This window comes from Scyliorhinus torazame, chromosome 13 (assembly GCF_047496885.1).
Source record: "Scyliorhinus torazame isolate Kashiwa2021f chromosome 13, sScyTor2.1, whole genome shotgun sequence".
Classification (NCBI taxonomy): domain Eukaryota; kingdom Metazoa; phylum Chordata; class Chondrichthyes; order Carcharhiniformes; family Scyliorhinidae; genus Scyliorhinus; species Scyliorhinus torazame.
In genome coordinates this window covers 183,309,703-183,330,416 of record NC_092719.1, presented here as the reverse complement: position 1 = coordinate 183,330,416, position 20,714 = coordinate 183,309,703, and positions in this window count along the sequence as shown.

Sequence of the window (20,714 nt, the reverse complement as noted above, 5' to 3'; positions counted from 1 at the left end):
GGGAATGTCTATTTAATCTATTCAAAAATATAAATTATATATGAGCATTTAGCACTCAATCAGCTGACCTGTATTTTTTTTTCAATTTTAGTGTCACACCAGATTATTATACCCGATTAAACAAGCATTATTTTAGCTGTCATTAGTGCATCTGAGCTAGTGTGGGCTTGAACCTTGTTTCAAATGAATCAGATAATCCAGACTAACTTTTCAATACAGGTAGCATTGTGGATAGCACAATTGCTTCACAGCTCCAGGGTCCCAGGTTCGATTCCCAGCTTGGGTCACTGTCTGTGCGGAATCTGCACATTCTGCCCGTGTGTGCGTGGGTTTCCTCCGGGTGCTCCGGTTTCCTCCCACAGTCCAAAGATGTGCAGGTTAGGTGGATTGGCCATGCTAAATTGCCCATAGTGACCAAAAATTGCCCTTAGTGTTGGGTGGGGTTACTGGGTTGTGGGGATTAGGTGGGATTACTGGGTTATGGGGATAAGGTGGAGGTGTGGACCTTGGGTAGGGTGCTCTTTCCAAGAGCTGGTGCAGACTTGATGGGCCGAATGGCCTCCTTCTGCACTGTAAATTCTATGTAATCTATGTACAGTACAAAATTAGTGCTACACATTTGCAGGTCCTTCAGCTCTGAGACATTATTAAACTGAGGGTTAAACTGTTTGTTCCAGTGGTTAGGATAGACATTAGAAAACCCTCGGCACTATTCCAGGAAGAGATGCGAGTATCATGGAATCGCATTCAACATTTTCCTCTCAACTAAGCTAACCAAGTCTGATTAATTTTTCGTTGACCTCATTTCTGGTTGAGGGATCAATCTGTGTTTATTATCACCAAACAGAATTCTGTTAATTATTGAGTTAAAAAGCATCATACAGAAAATCCTTTGGTGATGCCATTGCAATGGAAGATTTCTGGCATTACACCCTGTACATTACACACATCGAATGAAACTTATTCATATGTTTATTCTGAACTGGATTCCCCCAAAACCTTGCTATCAGGCAAATATCAAATACTTAGGAAACTGTTGATGGGTGTCACTTACAATTTATTTTCAAATTTGTAATCTGCTTCATGATGTTTTTCTGAATTAGCTTGACAACGTTGAAAAACTAACAGGCTCTATTTGTTCTGAAGATTCCCACCCATATACCAACACAACCATAAATGAAAACTGATACGTTTTAAAACTCAATCCCAAAAGCTATTCTCAAAGTTTTAAAACTCAACCCCAAAAGCTATTCTCAGCTAAGCCATGCCAATTTGAGGAACAATAGCACAGTCCTCAGGCTATAATTAACATTCTAAATTAATTATAGCTCAGTTGAGGTTTACACATTCTTTGTTTTGTGCTGTGAGTATGTCGGTTTGAATTATTAACATTCAGTATCTGATAATGAATGGTTGCAGCTTATGTTTAACATATGACCCTACCTCAACATATGACCCTCCGTTAAACTAAAGTGAATCATCATGGCAATGTGCAGAGAATAAAGAGTGTACAATATTTGATAATCAGGGCAATTTTTCTATGGTAATTATTTTGTATGAATCATATTGCACTGTATCTTCTTACTAACAAAGTGCATAGAGGTGATAAATCACAAGAGCAATTTTTTAAGCCAGCGACCACTTTGCAAATATTTATGCTGCATTTTGCTACTTTTGATAGCAGGGAGATGGCTGCACTTCCATTATTAATGGAATAATGGATTTGAGATAGTACTTTATTTCTTCTGCCTAGCTCAAAACGCTATTCATCTATCTAAGAGAAACACCTGTCCATGTGCGGTTGGACGCAGCAAAATCAGCAGTCTCAAAATGTATTATCCCAGATAGATATTAAAATGATCAGAAGTTCCAGGAACCTTGAACACTTAAAACTACTTTGATACCAGGCTGGAATTGTCCACATAGAATCACTGCAGTGCAGAAGGAAGCCATTCAGCCTATCAAATCTACAGGGGCTGGTTTAGCACACTGGGCTCAATCGCTGGCTTTCAAAGACGACAAAGGCAGGCCAGCAGCACGGTTCGATTCCCGTACCAGCCTCCCCGAACAGGCGCCAGAATGTGGCGACTAGGGGCTTTTCACAGTAACTTAATTGAAGCCTACTTGTGACAATAAGCGATTTTTCAATTCAAAGAGCACCCCACCTCGGCCCAATTCCCCTCCCTATCCCTGTAACCCTATAACCCCACCTAACCTTGTGGTCACTAATGGACAATTTGAATGGCCTGTCCACCTAACCTGTACATCTTTGGACTGTGGGAGGAAACCGGAGCACCCGGAGGAAACCCACGCAAACTCTGGGAGAATGTGCAAACTTCACACAGATAAATCTCTCGCCCTGCCCGCCGCAAGAACACCACTGGTGGGACACCGACAATGGAAAAATCCATTGACCTCGGGCGGGATTCTCCAGTTGCCGGGCAAACCCGACCAGAGAATCGCAGCCATAGTCACCCAAGGTCAGAATTGAACCCGGGTCCCTGGCACTGTGAGGCAGCACTGTGCCGCCGTGCCCCCCACCATACTCTGTACAGTGTTTGGCAACCTCCTTCAGTGGTGTTCTGCCTTTTCATATCACTGCAAAACAGGGAGTCTATCCTAAAATTGGAATATATTATACTCTTACATGCGTTTGTAGATTTGTGCTGCAATATGTTATGTAATAATACTCTTTTATTGTCACAAGTATTAAATTATTGTGAAAAGCCCCTAGCCGCCATTTCGGGTAAGCCGGTACGGGAATTGAACCTGCGCTGCTGGCCTTGTTCTGCATTACAAACTAGTTGTCTAGCCCACTGAGCTAAACCGGCCACTTATCTGTTTTTCTTTTACATTTGAAAATGTAGTGCTTATAGATTTGAATAGAGTGTATAGAAATCTCAAATGTACAAAATTCCACAAATTATTTGAGAATTTTGCACACATTGGATTTTACTAAAAAATTTTATTTTCTACTTCCCAGATTAATAATTAATTAACTAATGAATTTACTGAGGAGGTGCTGCACTGGTGGAGGTGCTGGTCCTTGGATGAGGCGTTAAACTAAGGCCTCATCAACTTGCACAGGTGGATGCAAAAGGCACAAATAAGAGCAGGATCCATCCAATATTTATTCCTCAAACAACTTCACTGAGGCAGATTATCATATCACTATCACATTTCTCTGTGAAAATTTACTGTGCACAAATTGGCTTCCTGCATTGTGACAATGACTACCTTCAAAGTATTTCACTGGGTGTAAAGGGCTTTGGGACACCCTGAGGTTCTGAAAAGCATCACGTAAATGTACATTTCTCTTTTAATTCCTTGGGCTGAATTAACCGATCCCCGACACCGAAATCGCGTTCGGCGAGGGGGCGGAGAATCACCGATGACACCAAAATCGATGGCAGTGCCGCATTTGCAATGCTCCACCCCCTGAAAAGCGACATACCCTGAGGCCCCCCCACCCCGCAATGCTCCGTCCCCAACTGGCCGGGTTCCCGACGGCGTGGGACTCTCGTCTCACCCGTTGTGAACTTAGTGTAGCCGCCGCCACAGTTCGGGGAGGACCGATCTGTGGGCGGTGGGGGCTTCATTCGGGGCTGGGGGCACTTTGGGGTGGCAGTCCGGGACGCGTGAGCGGCCGAAGGGGAGTACTATTTTTGCGGTCTGGGTCCGCGGGCGAAAGCCGCCATGAAGCACACCGTGGCCACTGCAGGCCGTGCACGTGCGCGGCCACGGACCCGGGTATGCTCCGGGCCTTAGCTGGAGCTGGGAGCTCTACGCTGCCTCCCTACTAGCCACCCCCCCAGAGCAGGGAATCGGTGGTCATTTTGCGCCAGTTTTCCTGGCGGAAAACACCCCTGTTTTAATGCGGCGTGTGGGCGTAGTCTCCCAAATGGAGAACCCAGCCCCTTAGCTTTGCTAATGGTTTGGCCATTGTTAGAAAGTCTGTCTCATTATATCCCAAAGACATGGATAATACTCTGCAAAGGCCTTACTTTGTGAAGGGATGTTTGAAATTGTAATGAATTAGGCCAGGCCTTTGAGATTGGCCAATTAGAATGTGTGTTCCCTGATTAATGGTCCAATCAGGGAACCCCTTACTCTGTATATAATAGGGAGTGTCAAATCCTCTGCACTCCCAGTGTAGACACCAAGCTGAATGCACCTGGTTGTTCGGCTGGTTGGTTTTGTAAATAAAAGGAATGCTGCTGAAGGGACTTCTGCCTCCGTGAACGTATTACAGTGGCAACGAGGAAAATGGAACGACCCGAAAGAACCTGCTCATTAGCAGCTGCCACATATTGAGGATAAGCTACTCGTTTAGGGGCAGCACGGTAGCATTGTGGATAGCACAAATGCTTCACAGCTCCAGGGTCCCAGGTTCGATTCCGGCTTGGGTCACTGTGCGGAGTCTGCACATCCTCCCCGTGTGTGCGTGGGTTTCCTCCGGGTGCTCCGGTTTCCTCCCACAGTCCAAAGATGTGCGAGTTAGGTGGATTGGCCATGCTAAATTGCCCATAGTGTCCAAAATTGCCCTTAGTGTTGGGTTGGGTTACTGGTTTATGGGGATAGGGTGGAGGTGTGGACCTTGGGTAGGGTGCTCTTTCCAATAGCCGGTGCAGACGCGATGGGCCGAATGGCCTCCTTCTGCACTGTAAATTCTATGATTCTATGACAGGCAAAATGCCTTTATTTGGGAAGTTGGATTCTTTTGACCCTGCAGTGGAAGACTGGGCCCTATATGTAGAGCGGATGAAGTACTTCTTTGGAGCAAATGATATAGTTCCGCGTGTGGGCCAGCAGCTTTTGCCATTATGCGCAGTCTCACTTTTCCAGAGGCACCGGACACGAAAACTTTCCAGGAATTGATGGACTTAGTAAAAGAGTACTATGACCGTAAGCCACCTCTGATCCTGCGAAGGTACAGGTTTTACTCAGCATTCTGATACAGACTGGTTGGTGTGCAGAATAAATACTTTAGCAATACAAAAACGTCTGTTAGCAGAGGCCGAATTGGATTGCAAACAAGCATTGCAGCTGGCTTTGTCCTTAGAAAAAGCGGCGTGCGGACCTCCGGTGGCGGCCATGGAGTGAGTGGTCGTATATTAGCTCCCGCTCATGATGGTCTTTTTGTGGCCTTTACGCTGCTTTGTCGCAGGAATTTTGTAGGCAAAATGTGCAGAAGTGAGAGCAGAAGAGAGTGACCCCGAGTTTATGGAGTTGCGGTCCAGACGTGCCCGGAAAAAAGTGAACCAGTTGGTTGAGGCGAGTGAGGAGAGAACAACACATGTGGAGATGGTGGACGGGCCTGCTCAGTGATCGATGGACCAGTTGGTGAGCTTCCTGAATGAGAAGTTCACCCAACGGCGGAAGGAAAGTTCGGAGGACCTGGCCCGGGCGGTGGACTCGATCAAGGCGGTGGTTGACCGCGTGGAGATGAGATTGGCAGCCCAGTTTCAGCCGATCCAGAGGTTGGAGGAGCTGGCAGAGGAGCATGAAGAACAGTCCACCTCGATGGCAGCAGAGATTGGGCTGATTCATTACCAGCAGAAGCAGCTGCTGGAGAAAGTGGAGGACCTGGAGAATCGTTCACGGAGGCAGATCGTGGGTCTGCCGAAGGAAATGGAAGGATCGGATGCGGGTACACATGTTGGGAAGATGATAGGGAAGCTGCTTGGGGAAAGTGTGTTTTGTTGCTATATTTACTCGCTATAAATATGGCAGTCAATAAGGTTGCCCTTTTGTCTAGATATCGATATTATATTGCTTTCAGAGTTGCCAGGTATCAAATGATACCACCACAAAATTCAACCGGAAATTGATCAAAGAGCCAACAACCAGTTAGTTAGTTCAAGTTCAATAATACTTTATTTACACACAAGATTAACTTATACATGCAACATAAACACTACGAGCTAAACTACACCTAACAACTATGACAACCTGTACTTAACTTCAGGCACCCGGCTTAGGTCAGAGGAACAGTGGCCTTTGTTCAAATCTGGATCTATTGGGTCTGGAGAAGTAACTGCTGTTCAGCTGGGTTCATCCGTCTGGTAGCGGGCACTGAACTTGGACTTTCTTCTGGTCATGGTGCTGCAGTTGGAGATGGACGTTGCCAGAGCACCAGGTCCAAAAGAGATCAAACACATGACAGTGTCTCTCTTTTAGATTCCCACAGGGGCAGGAATTCCGTCAAGCTGTTGCAAACATAAACTGTCCGGATATATGTCTGCTGGGGTCAGGAACGAATCTGGGTGCTGCACAATGAATGCAATGGCTGCTAACTCGGCTGCCTGCGAACCTAAATGACCTGGCAACTTTAATGATATCTCCTCTAATGCGAGTCCCTGCGCGTCCTCTACAAATATGCCACATCCTGTGATCCTTTTTCCATTATCAACTGTGGAGGAGCCATCTACATAAATTCTTAGAGTTCTAACTGTGGCCTGGGATCTCTGTGGTCTGATGCCTGTCTTTGTCGGTAGTGATTTGGGAATAAAGGGTCCTGTGTTGTGCTTGGTTGCAATAATTTCACACTCGTGGGGTTCCTGCATATTGTAAATTATTGGCCAGAAACGTGTGCATCTTTGTCCTCTTTGTGATGTCGCGTCCTTGTAGGAGTAGGGTCCAGCGCGCTGCTCTAATTTGGCTTACTGTACCGTCTTTTAGCCTACCGTCTAACAGTAGCTGTGTTGGGGTGTGCTCGGTCAAAATGGTTACTGGGTTGAGTCCTGTTATGTACGCAAAGTACTGAACAGCCCAAAAAACTGCGAGCAAGTGCCTTTCCCAGGCTGAAAATCCTTGCTCTACCGGATCTAAAACTCGTGAGGCATAGGCTACGGGTCCTAAACGATCGTGCCTTTCATGGAGAAGTACGGCCGAAAGGGTTTGGTCAGTGGTCGCTACCTCTATTGTATATGGGGAGTGTGGGTCTGGTGCCTGCAAAGCAGGAGCTGTGCTTAGGGTGCGTTTCAATGATCTACGGCATCCGTGTGCTGTGGAAGCCATTTCCATGGGGCCTGTTTCTTAAGGAGCTCGGAAAGTGGGGTTGCTTTTGTGGTGAAACCGTCTGTGTGGTTCCTGCACTAACCAACCAGTTCTAAAAATGACCGGCGTGCTGTAACATTATGGGGTAAGGGCAATTTGACAATTGAATCAATCCGTTTTTGGTCTATCTCACGTTTACCATGCGTTATAACTGTTCCTAAATAAGTGACCTTTTCTTGGAGAATTTGAGCTTTTTGGGGGTTGATTTTACATCCAATTTCTTATAGGAGACCTAATAGTTCAGAAAGAAGCAAAATGTGCTCTTCCTTGATGTCAGTCTGTAGGAGTAAGTCGTCCACATACTGAATGAGGCAGTCGGGTTAGGAAAATTTCGATAATCCATTCGCCAATTGTCTGTGAAAAATGGAGGGGGAGTTGTGGATGCCTTGTGGAAGGCATGTCCACATGTACTGTTGCCCCTGGAAGGTGAACGCAAATTTATACTGGCACGTTTTATCTAATGGAATGGACCAAATGCCATTGCAAATGTCCAGAACCGTGAAAAATGTTGACTGTAGTCCCTGCTTTAACATGATCTCGGGACTCGTGGCAACGGTGGGGGCTGCTAACGGACTAACTTTGTTTAATTCTCTAATCGATGGTCAGTCCCCATGAACCATCTTGTTTTCTTATGGGCCAATTCGGGGCATTGTTCGTTGAGGCTACGGAACGAATTACACCTTGATCCAATAAACTTTGAATTATTTTAGCTATTTCTCTCTCGGCTTGTTTCTGGGGCTTGGGATAGGGACCTGTAATGGTGACCATTCCTGGAATTTTTCCGCAATCGTACTTGTGCTGGGCAAAAGATGCTTTGTGTTCCTTCAAGACTTCCCTAACTGTTTTGTCCATGGTAATGGTTTGTGGATCAAACCCGTAAACTCCCACTGAGCTAATCCTGTGTTCGTAGTCTCCTACTGTGAGCGTGGTGGAGGCTCGTGCTGCTCTAGCCATTTTCCACACACACTTATTTACGGGGTCGAAAGAAAGGTTGTGTGAGCTCATGAAATCTATCCCCAAGATGTGTTCTGCTGTCTGGGGTAAATCTACCAAAACGACTGAGTGCTTGGTTCTAATGTTACCGATCTGAATATCCACAGGTGCCGTAATGTGTACCTGCTGAAGGTGTCCTGTAAATCCACTAAGAGCGATAGTGTCTGTAGTGGGCCATATATCTCCCTGGTACATCGTGGAGGAGTTTAACGTGGTTCGGGACCCTCCTGTGTCCCAAAGGAACTCTACTGGGTGTCCCCGGACTGTGCCTGTGACTACCGGTCTTCCGGACTTATCCCAAAGTGTGTCACAGACCCAAGTTGGGGAAATCGAACACCGTCAATCGGTGCCATTTATGGCCAAATTATCTGAACGGGCGCTAACGCTGTGATAGACCTGGCATTGTTCCTATGTGGGGCATTTGCGTGCTGATTCCGTTGCGGGTTCATGTGGGCATTGCATTCTCGGGTGGAGAACAAAGAACAAAGAAAATTACAGCACAGGGACAGGCCCTTCGGCCTTCCCAGCCTGCGCCGATCCAGATCCTTTATTTAAACCTGTCGCCTATTTTCCAAGGATCTACTTCCCTCTGTTCCCCGCCCATTCAGATATCTGTCTAGATGCCTCTTGAATGATGCTACCGTGCCTGCCTCTACCACCTCTGCTGGCAAAGCGTTCCAGGCACCCACCACCCTCTGCGTAAAAAACTTTCCACGCACATCTCCCTTAAACTTTCCCCCTCTCACCTTGAAATCGTGACTCCTTGTAATTGACACCCCCACTCTTGGAAAAAGCTTGTTGCTATCCACCCTGTCCATACCTCTCATAATTTTGTAGATCTCAATCAGGTCCCCCTTCAACCTCTGTCTTTCCAACGAAAACAATCCTAATCTACTCAACCTTTCTTCATAGCTAGCACCCTCCATACCAGGCAACATCCTGCTGAACCTCCTCTGCATCCTCTCTCAAGCATCCACATCCTTCTGGTAATGTGGCGACCAGAACTGCACGCAGTATTCCAAATGTGGCCTAACCAAAGTCCTATACAACTGTAACATGACCTGCCGACTCTTGTACTCAATACCCCGTCCGTTGAAGGCAAGCATGCTGTATGCCTTCTTGACAACTCTATCGACCTGCGTTGCCACCTTCAGGGTACAATGGACCTGAACTCTCAGATCTCTCTGTACATCAATTTTCCCCAGGACTCCCTTCTGTCCACAGCAGTAGCATCCATGTGTTTTAGGGTGCTGCGTGTTATTTCTATATTCATTTACCCATGCGGGGTCTTGATGTTTTCTTCTACCTTTTTATGTGGGGATTGTTCGCAAGCTCTAGAGAGTCTCTTCAGAACCCACACTTCATTGTGTGCCGGGTCTGAGGGGTCATAATTTGCACATGCCTTTTGTCCTGCCTCTGTGGCGTGGGAGACTAAAATACGGGTCCATTTGGCCGTATTGTCTGTAGTTAAATGGGCACGGGTTAAATCTCCAAATACTGCTGTGAAGTGTATCCAGAGACGTCCAGCAAATGCTGTTGGATGCTCTCCTTTCTCCTGTCTACATCGGTTGAGTCCTTCTACGGGATCTCCTCTATTATAGCCAATTGCATCTCAGATAGCAGTCTTCATATCCTGGAGGCTACCTCCTCCTACATTTTGTGGGTTGAGAAGGACTGAACTAACCGACGGGTCAAGGCTCATCACTATGAGTTTCACTTCTTCCTGCTCGTCCAGATCGTACATGACTGTCTGTCTAACTCGCTCAAAGAAATGGTGTGGGTCTGATGTGGGATGAAAGGTTTCTATTTTATCATGGGCATCCCTTAACTGGGTGATGGTTAGTGAGCTGGGATCAAACCTGGGACCTCGGCTCTGTGAGGTGTAGCCATCTGGGATGGCCAATTTCCGATTACAAAATGGACACATTGCAAAGATTGCAGGGAAAATGAACAATGCTGAGAAAACAAGCAGGTTCAGAGCTTGTCGGTATATTGGAGCCGCAGCTCCCAGACAAGACCAAAACTGTAGGCCCATTAGCATACTAATGGCCCATCTCCGGGAACAAAAGAGTAACATTTGAGTAACCGATAGTAAGGCAGACAGCCCGGCGCCCGAGGAGACCCAAACAAAGCAGGCAAAGGCCACCTAGAACACGCCCAGCCATCAGGGCACCCACCCCTTTTTTGGATGAAATCAATAGGAATGATCGAGAAACGGCCCAATTGATTGGGGCCAAGTTCAAGGCCCGCCCAAAAGAGCGCAAAGCCCCTTTGGGTATTAGAAGGAGCCCCCAAGAGACAATCGTTCTCTTGGACCCGGCTCTCACCGAGGAGAGACCTGTCCACCAGCTGCACCAGAAGCAAGTAAGTCCAAGGTCAACGCACGCTACCAGACAGACGACCTTAGCTGTTCCCCTGTACCAGTTAGACCCCAGCAGCCTCAGAACCGAACAACGGCCATTGTTCCTCTGACTGAGTGGGCGCCCGAAGCTATGTATAGGCTTTAGCAGTAGTGATAGTTTAGTCTGTAATATTTCGTGCATGAGTAGATTTAACTGTGTGTGTAAATAAATAAGCATTGACTTTGAACTAACTAACTGGTGTACCGAGTCTTTGATCAGTATTCGGTTTTGAACCTTGTGGCGGTATCGAAAGATACCTGGCGACTCTAGAGCAAAGGTAATTAGAATTAAGGAAGGCGACCATATTGACCGCCATATTCAGAGCCAATCAGAGAGCAACATTTACTGGCGACCTCTGACGGGACTCGACCTAGAAGTGGCCGAGTCACTCCGAGAGAACCCAAATTGGAATTGGAATCTAATTGGAAACAGAAAAACCACAAGTGTGAGAAGGATACTGATCAAACCTCCGAGAATTGGAAGTGGGTTAACACATGCGTACTAACAGGGATATAAGGTAAACCTGAGAGATTTTGTTGCGTAAAACTCTTGAGAGTTTTGTAGGCCGGAAAATAGCATAAGCTGTACCCGTGTTTACATCACCACTTTATCACCCCCTGTTCCAAATTCAGTAGAGAACCCTGAGATAGAAAATGGCAATGAAGGCAATGGAACGCCTTATGAACCCCCAAGAATTCGAGGTTGCAGCGACCAGGAGAGTAGGACAGTGTCCCGAATGGGAAGAAGAGATCAGAAAATATCTCAAAGGGAAAGTGCCCCTTTGGAGTGAATTCTGTGCCAATGAAGAAACAGGTCCCGGGAGTATGGTGGGAGAACCTGTCAGAGATTCATAAAAAGAGCTTGAGGAAAGCTTGCAAGCCGATGGCAATCGTGTCCTGCTTGGCACAATTGCGAGGCACAGAGAAGGTCGTTAGGACGCTCCGTAGAGAGATTGAGGAGAGAGACAGAAATAGTGAGGGAGATGTGAGCGAATTTGAGAAGGAGAATAAGGAGTTAAGAGAACAGTTAGTAGCGAGGGACAGAGAGGTAGATGATGCCAAGCGGGCACACCAGTCTTGTCTCGCCCATTTGAGTAGTTTTCAGACCCAGTATGATAAGGCCTCCCAGGACACGCAACGCGCGGGTCTTGGTAAGATAAGAAACCGAGCAACAGGTAGAGCAATTGCAGAAACAGTGCAATGATTCAAAAGCAGTCCTACGAGCGCTCCACACTTCCATGATGGAAAGGCAGAGCTCCGTAGATCACGCAAAGTGCCGGAAGCAAATTTCAGAATTGCAATCTCTGCTTTCTGTCCAGAATGGGTTTTCAAGGTACGTTTGGACCCGTTAGACCAGGGAAACGGCCCCGATTGGCAGGAGTTAAATGAAACTGCCCACAGATATGTACATGGGACATGTATGCAAGAAAAACTCCAGAAAAGGAAAGCACCCCAACCCCCGACTGAACAGGCAGAACACACCCGCATGAACCCGGTAACCACACACCGCAGGGCCGCAGCAGAAGGAAATGCAGATTTCCTATATACAACCCCGTTAACCGTGACCCAATTACGGGATACATGTGGAAAAATTACACGTTCCTTCCCACATCAGACCCCCACCAGTTTTTCGCTAGAGTTGAACAGCAGGCTACTATGTACGGCCTGGACGAAAAGGAGCAAGTAAAGCTCACAGTTTTAAGCCTCGACCCTTCAGTCGTGGCAGCCCTTCCCGACCCACAGAATGTAGGAGGAGGCACACAGCGATCCTGGATGCGATCGGCTATAACAGAGGAGACCCCGTAGAAGAAAACAGAGCACCCCACAACGTTTGCTGGACGCTTGTGGATACATTTCACAGCAGTATTTGGAGAGTTAGCCCGCGCCCATTTGTCCGCGGATACTATGGCCAAATGGACTCGAATCCTAGTCTCTCATGCGACAGAGACAGGACAGAGAGCTTGCGCAAATTACGACCCCTCAGACGAGGCCCACAACGAGAAATGGGTTTTGAAAAGATTGTCCCGCTCTTGGGAACAATCCGTCCAAGGCAAAACCGCATTTGCAAAACCAGAGGAAGAGCAGGCAGACATGCATCCAGTTCGGACGCACCAGAACCCCGCATGGGTAAATGAGGGCAGGAACAGCCCACCGCAGCCTAAATCCCAGGAATGCTACAACTGTGGACAATTAGGACACTATGCACGAGAGTGCAACGCGCCCCAAAAGCAGCAGAGAAACCAACAGACAGGCACCCTAAATAAGAATAGGGCAAAGCCAATCCATAGTGTTAGCGCCCGTTCAGAGAACGCAGACATGAACGGCACCGACTGATGGTGTTCGGGCTCCCCACTTGGGTCTGCGATACCCTTTGGGACAAGTCCGGTAGACTATTAGTAGCAAGCAAAGTCCGGGGACACCCCGTAGAATTTCTTTGGGACACAGGAGGGTCCCGCACCACGCTCAATTCCTCCAAGATGTTTCAACAAGACACGTGGCCCACAACAGACACCATCACACTCAGCGGCTTTACAGGTAATTTACAACAAGGACACATCACAGCCCCTGTAGCGATACAAATAGGGAACATTATGACTAAACACCCCGTAGTTTTGGTCGATCTACCCGACAGCTGAACACATCCTAGGAATCGATTTTATGAGCTCCCACAACCTCTCATTTGATCCGGTAAATAAATGTGTATGGAGAATGGCAAAGGCAGCACGAGCCCCCGCCACGCTCACAGTTGGAGAGTATGCAAACAGAATCAGCGCAGTAGGAGACTTCTGGTTCGACCCTCAAACCATTAGTCAGGACAAACAGGTTAGGGAAGTCCTACAGCAACACAAAGCAGCATTTGCACAGCACAAGCACGACTACGGCAAGATAGCTGGCTTAGTGAAGATTACAGGTCCCGTCCCCAGATCCCAAAAGCAGTACGGTTTTCCCCAAGAAGCAGAGGGAGAGATCTCCAAAGTAATAGAGAATCTGCTTGATCAAGGCGTACTCCAATCACTAGCCTCCACCAATAACGCACCAATTTGGTCCGTCAGGAAACCCAATGGATCATGGCGACTGACCATTGATTACCGGGAACTGAATAAAGTAACCCCAGTAGCAGTCCCCATCGTAGCCACGAGTCCCGAGACCATGCTCAAACAGGGACTCCAATCAACATTTCTTTCGGTTTTGGACAATAGCAACAGCTTTTGGTCCATTCCATTGGACAAAGCGTGCCAATACAAATTCGCCTTTACATTCCAGGGACAGCAATACACGTGGACGTGCCTTCCACAAGGCTTCCACAACTCCCCCTCCATTTTCCACCGACAGCTGGCAAATGGACTAGGAAAATTTCCCCGACCCGATTGTCTGGTCCAGTATGTAGATGACTTGCTACTACGGACAGACACAAAGGGAGAGCACATTTTGCTTTGTGCCAAACTCCTAGGACCCCTAAAACAGATTGGATGTAAAGTCAACCCCAAGAGGGCCCAGATTTTGCAGGAAAAAGTGATTTACTTGGGTACAGTAATCACTCATGGTAAACGTGAGATCGAGCAAAAGAGAATTGACTCATCGTCAAATTGCCCCTTCCCCATAATGTCTCAGCCCTCCGGTCATTTCTAGGACTGGTTGGCTACTGCCGAAACCATATCGACGGTTTTGCCACAAAAGCAGCGCCCCTATCCGATCTTCTCAAGAAACAGGCACCTTGGGAATGGCTTCCACAGCACACGGATGCCGTGGATGCTTTAAAGAGAGCCCTCAGCACAGGTATTACAGGCATTACAGGTCCCAGATCCACTTTCCTCGTACACAATCAAAGGAGCAAGCACCGACCGAACCATTTCGGCCGTGCTCCTCCTGGAACGCCATGACCGATTAGGCCCCGTGGCATACGCCTCACGTGTGTTAGATCCTTTCGAGCAAGGATTTTCTGCCTGCGAAAGGCACCTGCTCGCAGTTTTTTGGGCAGTACAGTACTTTGCCTACATTACAGGACTCAACCCCATCACCATTCTCACTGAACACACCCCAACACAGCTACTATTAGACGGTCGACTTAAAGATGGCACAGTCAGCCAAATCCGCGCAGCCCTTTGGACCCTTCTTTTACAGGGACGGGACATTACAGTTAAAAGAACAAAGACCCACACTTTCCTAGCTGCAATTAGCAAGATGCAGGTACCCCACATGAGTGTGAGATCATCACCACAAACCATAAAGCATTGCGCTGGTCAAGGAGACACAGCCTGAGTGAGTGAGACACAGACAGAGTGAAAATTTGGTGCAGTGAGGTAACCAGTAAAGGTGGTTAATCTAATTTTGTTGCTTTTCAGTTAAAAGTGCAGTGTAGATTAGTGTCTGATTGGCTGAAGCTGCCCCCACCCTAATTGCTGAGAGGCAGTTATCTGGCAGTCACCTGAGGCCTGTTAAGGGGCACAAAGGTACACATTGTATTCTTCTCTTTGAAGTTTTAGTGTGAGTCATCCTAAAGTCTGTATAAAAGACAGACAGAAAGTACACTTAGTAAGCATTGCGCTGGTCAAGGAGGCACAGCCTGAGTGAGTGAGACACAGACAGAGTGAGAATTTGGTGCAGTGAGGTAACCAGGAAAGGTAAGTGGTTAATCTAATTTTGTTGTTTTTCAGGTAAAAGTGCAGTGTAGATTAGTGTCTGATTGGCTGAAGCTGCCCCACCCTAATTGCTGAGAGGCAGTTATCTGACAGTCACCTGAGGCCTGTTAAGGGGCACAAAGGTACACATTGTATTCTTCTCTTTGAAGTTTTAGTGTGAGTCACCCTAAAGTCTTTATAAAAGACAGGCAGAAAGCGCACTTAGTAAGCATTGCACTGGTCAAGGGGACACAGCCTGAGTGAGTGAGACACAGACAGAGTGAGAATTTGGTAATTTGGTGCAGTGAGGTAATTCGGTGAAGAGTGGGAGAAGGTGCTTTTTCCCGACTGTTTTGTTCTCTCTTTCCCCGGGCCTAATTTCGGGAGCCGTTCGGAGGAGGAGGAGCAGTCTCTGTGAGTATAAAAACCTAATGGTAACTTTGTTTTCCATTTTTTTCCCCCAAAAGTGACGGCAGAGGGAAGCTGTGATCTGATTGGTTGATAGCAAATCTGCCCCAAATTTTAAAAAAACACAGCTAAACTCGTAAACTTAAATTAAATGAATTAATTAATTAGTGATGGCTGGTCAGGTGATGTGCTTGAGCTGCTTGATGTGGCAGCTGGCAGATCCCATTGCGAGCTGCAGCGACCACATCTGCAGTAAGTGTTGGCTGCTCGAAGAGCTCCGGCTTAGAGTTGATGAGCTGGAGTCTGAGCTTCAAACACTGAGGCACATCCGGGAGAGGGAGACTTACCTGGACACTGTGTTTCAGGAGGCAGTCACACCTGTCAGAGTAAGTAGTTTAAATCCTGCCAGTGGCCAGGGACAGCAGGGTGTGAGTGCAAGTCAGGCAGGTAAAGGGAACCAGCAGTCAGGAACTCAGGAGCCTCAGCCCTTGACCCTGTCCAACAGGTATGAGGCACTTGCTCCCTGTGCGGATGGCGAACAGGGCTGCAGGAAGGATGAGTCAGCTGACCAAGGCTGACCATGGTTCAGCAGGCCATTCAAGGGGAGGGAGTAAATAGGCAAGTTGTAGTTGTAGGGGATTCTATTATCAGGGGGATAGATAGTATCCTTTGTGAGCAGGATAAAGAGTCCCGGATGGTATGTTGCCTGCCCGGTGCTAGGGTGCGGGACATCTCTGACCGGCTTGAAAGGATACTGGAGAGGGAGGGGGAGGATCCAGTTGTTTTGTTCCATGTTGGTACCAACAACATAGGCAAGTCTAGAAAAGAGGACCTGTTTAGAGATTATAAAGAGCTAGGATTCAAATTAAAAAACAGGTCCCCAAGGGTCATAGTCTCCGGATTACTGCCCGAGCCACGTGCAAATTGGCATAGGGAGGCAAGAATAAGGGAAGTTAACACGTGGCTGAAAGAGTGGTGTGGGAAAGAGGGGTTCCTTTTCATGGGATACTGGCATCAGTTTTGGGACAGAGGGGACCTATACCGTTGGGATGGTCTCCACCTGAACCGAGCTGGGACCAGTGTTCTGGCGAAAAGAGTAAATAGGGTGGTCAATAGGACTTTAAACTAGAGATTGGGGGGGGAAGGGAAAGTCAGGGAACCAAGAGGTGAAGTAATCAGTGGGAAGCGAGCTGCTTAGGAATACAAAAAAGCACGAAAAGACAAAACTCAGGAGAGGTTACGATAGTCCCAACCCCACAAAATATGACACAGTGTATGGAAAGGCTCAGTAAACCAAGGTCCACCACACTATGAAAACAAAAAGGGATGGTCAATAGAGAATTAAAGGTGCTATATTTAAATGCGCGCAGTGTACGGAACAAGGTAGATGGGCTTGTGGCCCAGATTGTGACTGGCAGGTATGATGTGGTAGGCATCACAGAGACATGGTTGCAGGGGGTTCAGGACTGGCATTTAAACATCCAGGGATTCACAACCTATCGAAAGGACAGAGAGGTGGGCAGAGGGGGCGGGGTTGCCTTGTTAATTAGGAATGAAATTAAATCAATAGCACTAAACAACATAGGGTCAGATGATGTGGAGTCTGTGTGGGCAGAGTTGAGGAACCACAAAGGCAAAAAAACCATAGCTATATCATAGAATTTACAGTGCAGAAGGAGGCCATTCGGCCCATCGAGTCTACACCGGCCCCCGGAAAAGTACCCTACCCAAGGTCAACACCTCCACCCTATCCCCATAACCCAGTAACCCCACCCAACACTAAGGCCAATTTTGGACACTAAGGGCAATTTATCATGGCCAATCCACCGAACCTGCACATCTTTGGACTGTGGGAGGAAACCGGAGAACCCGGAGGAAACCCACGCACACATGGGGAGAATGTGCAGACTCTGTACAGACAGTGACCCAAGCCAGAATCGAACCTGGGACCCTGGAGCTGTGAAGCAATTGTGCTATCCACAATGCTACCGTGCTGCCCACAATGGGAGTTATGTACAGGCCTCCTAACAGTGTTCAGGAACGGGGGCACAAAATGCACCACGAAATAGAAAGTGCATGTCAGAAAGGCAAGGTCACAGTGATCATGGGGGACTTCAATATGCAGGTGGACTGGGTAAATAATGCTGCCAGTGGACCCAAGGAAAGGGAATTCATTGAATGTTTACAGGAGGGCTTTTTGGAACAGCTTGTGATGGAGCCCACGAGGGAACAGGCCATTCTGGACTTAGTGTTATGGAATGAGCCAGACTTGATTAAAGATCTTAAAGTAAGGGAAAACTTAGGAGGCAGTGATCATAATATGATAGAATTCAATCTCCAATTTGAAAGAAAGAAGGTAGAATCAGATGTAAAGGTGTTACAGTTAAATAAAGGTAACTACAGGGGCATGAGGGAGGAACTGACGAAAATCGACTGGGAGCAGAGCCTAGTGGGAAAGACAGTAGAACAGCAATGGCAGGAGTTTCTGGGAGTAATTGAGGACACAGTACAGAGGTTCATCCCAAAGAAAAGAAAGGTTATCAGAGGGGGGATTAGGCAGCCATGGCTGACAAAGGAAGTTAGGGAATGCATCAAAGCAAAAGAGAAAGCCTATAATGTGGCAAAGAGTAGTGGGAAGTCAGAAGATTGGGAAGGCGACAAAAACAAACAGAGGATAACAAAGAGAGAAATAAGGAAAGAGAGGATCAATTATGAAGGTAGGCTAGCCAGTAACATTAGGAATGACAGTAAAAGTTTATTTAAATACATTAAAAACAAACGGGAGGCAAAAGTAGACATTGGGCCGCTCCAAAATGACGCTGGTAATCTAGTGATGGGAAACAAGGAAATAGCTGAGGAACTAAAGTACTTTGCGTCAGTCTTCACAGTAGAAGACATGAGTAATATCCCAACAATTCCGGAGAGTCAGGGGGCAGAGTTGAATATGGTAGCCATCACAAAGGAGAAAGTGCTAGAGAAACTAAGAGATCTAAAAATTGATAGATCCCCGGGCCCAGATGGGCTACATCCTGGAGTTCTAAAGGAGATAGCTGAAGAAATAGTGGAGGCGTTAGTTATGATCTTTCAAACGTCACTGGAGTCAGGGAAAGTCCCAGAGGATTGGAAAATCACTGTTGTAACCCCCCTGTTCAAGAAGGGAACAAGGAAAAAGATGGAAAATTTAGGCCAATTAGCCTAACCTCGGTTGTTGGCAAGATTCTAGAATCCATTGTTAAGGATGAGATTTCTAAATTCTTGGAAGTGCAGGGTTGGATTAGGACAAGTCAGCATGGATTTTGTAAGGGGAGGTCGTGCCTGACAAACCTGTTAGAGTTCTTTGAAGAGATAACAAATAGGTTAGACCAAGGAGAGCCAATGGATGTTATCTATCTTGACTTCCAAAAGGCCTTTGATAAGGTGCTTCACGGGAGACTGCTGAGTAAAATAAGGGCCCATGGTATTCGAGGCAAGGTACTAACATGGGTTGACGATTGGCTGTCAGGCAGAAGGCAGAGAGTTGGGATAAAAGGTTCTTTTTCGGAATGGCAACCAGTGACAAGTGGTGTCCCGTAGGGTTCACTATTGGGGCCACAGCTGTTCTCTTTATATATTAACGATCTAGATGATGGGATTGGGGGCATTCTGGCTAAGTTTGCCGATGATACAAAGATAGGTGGAGGGGCAGGTAGTATGGAGGAGGTGGGGAGGCTGCAGAAAGATTTAGACAGTTTAGGAGAGTGGTCCAAGAAATGGCTGATGAAATTCAACGTGGGCAAGTGCGAGGTCTTGCACTTTGGAAAAAAGAATAGAGGCATGGACTATTTTCTAAACGGTGACAAAATTCATAATGCTGAAGTGCAAAGGGACTTGGGAGTCCTAGTCCAGGATTCTCTAAAGGTAAACTTGCAGGTTGAGTCCGTAATTAAGAAAGCAAATGCAATGTTGTCATTTATCTCAAGACGAAGCTTTACAACACCAGGTTAAAGTCCAACAGGTTTGTTTCGATGTCACTATCTTTCGGAGCGCTGCTCCTTCCTCAGGTGAATGAAGAGGTCTGTTCCAGAAACACATATATAGACAAATTCAAAGATGCCAAACAAATCTTATAGACAAATAAAAATATAGACAAATCTTTGAATTTGTCTATATATGTGTTTCTGGAACAGACCTCTTCATTCACCTGAGGAAGGAGCAGCGCTCCGAAAGCTAGTGACATCGAAACAAACCTGTTGGACTTTAACCTGGTGTTGTAAGACTTCGTACTGTGCTCACCCCAGTCCAACGCCGGCATCTCCACATCATTTATCTCAAGAGACTTGGAATATAAAAGCAGGGATGTACTTCTGAAGCTTTATAAAGCATTAGTTAGGCCCCATTTAGAATACTGTGAGCAATTTTGGGCCCCACACCTCAGGAAGGATATACTGGCACTGGAGCGGGTCCAGCGGAGATTCACACGGATGATCCCAGGAATGGTAGGCCTAACATACGATGAACGTCTGAGAATCCTGGGATTATATTCATTGGAGTTTAGGAGGTTGAGGGGAGATCTAATAGAAACTTACAAGATAATGAATGGCTTGGATAGGGTGGATGTAGGGAAGTTGTTTCCATTAGCAGGGGAGACTAGGACCCGGGGGCACAGCCTTAGAATAAAAGGGAGTCACTTTGGAACAGAGATGAGGAGAAATTTATTCAGCCAGAGAGTGGTGGGTCTGTGGAATTCATTGCCACAGAGGGCGGTGTAGGCCGGGACGTTGAGTGTCTTTAAGACAGAAGTTGATAAATTCTTGATTTCTCGAGGAATTAAGGGCTATGGAGAGAGAGCGGGTAAATGGAGTTGAAATCAGCCATTATTGAATGGTGGAGAGGACTCGATGGGCCGAATGGCCTTGCTTCCGCTCCTATGTCTTATGGTCTTATGGTCTTATAATTCAGGCTCATTTATACCTAAGTCAGCTCCCAGGAAAGCAGGTAATACACCCCAAAGACCCCAGCCCACAGACATGTGCGCACCCTTGAAAGTTTATGTGGATGGTCCTCCATAGTTTTGAATGGAAAGAGAATCAGCGAATGCAGCATTTATGTAGAGGACGCGCAGGGACGCGCCCTTGAAGAGATTTCATTAAAGTTGCCAGGACATCTAGGCTCGCAGGCAGCAGAACTGGCAGCCATAGCTTACACTGTTGATCACCCTGACTTGTTTCCGACCCCAGCGGACTTCTATTCGGACA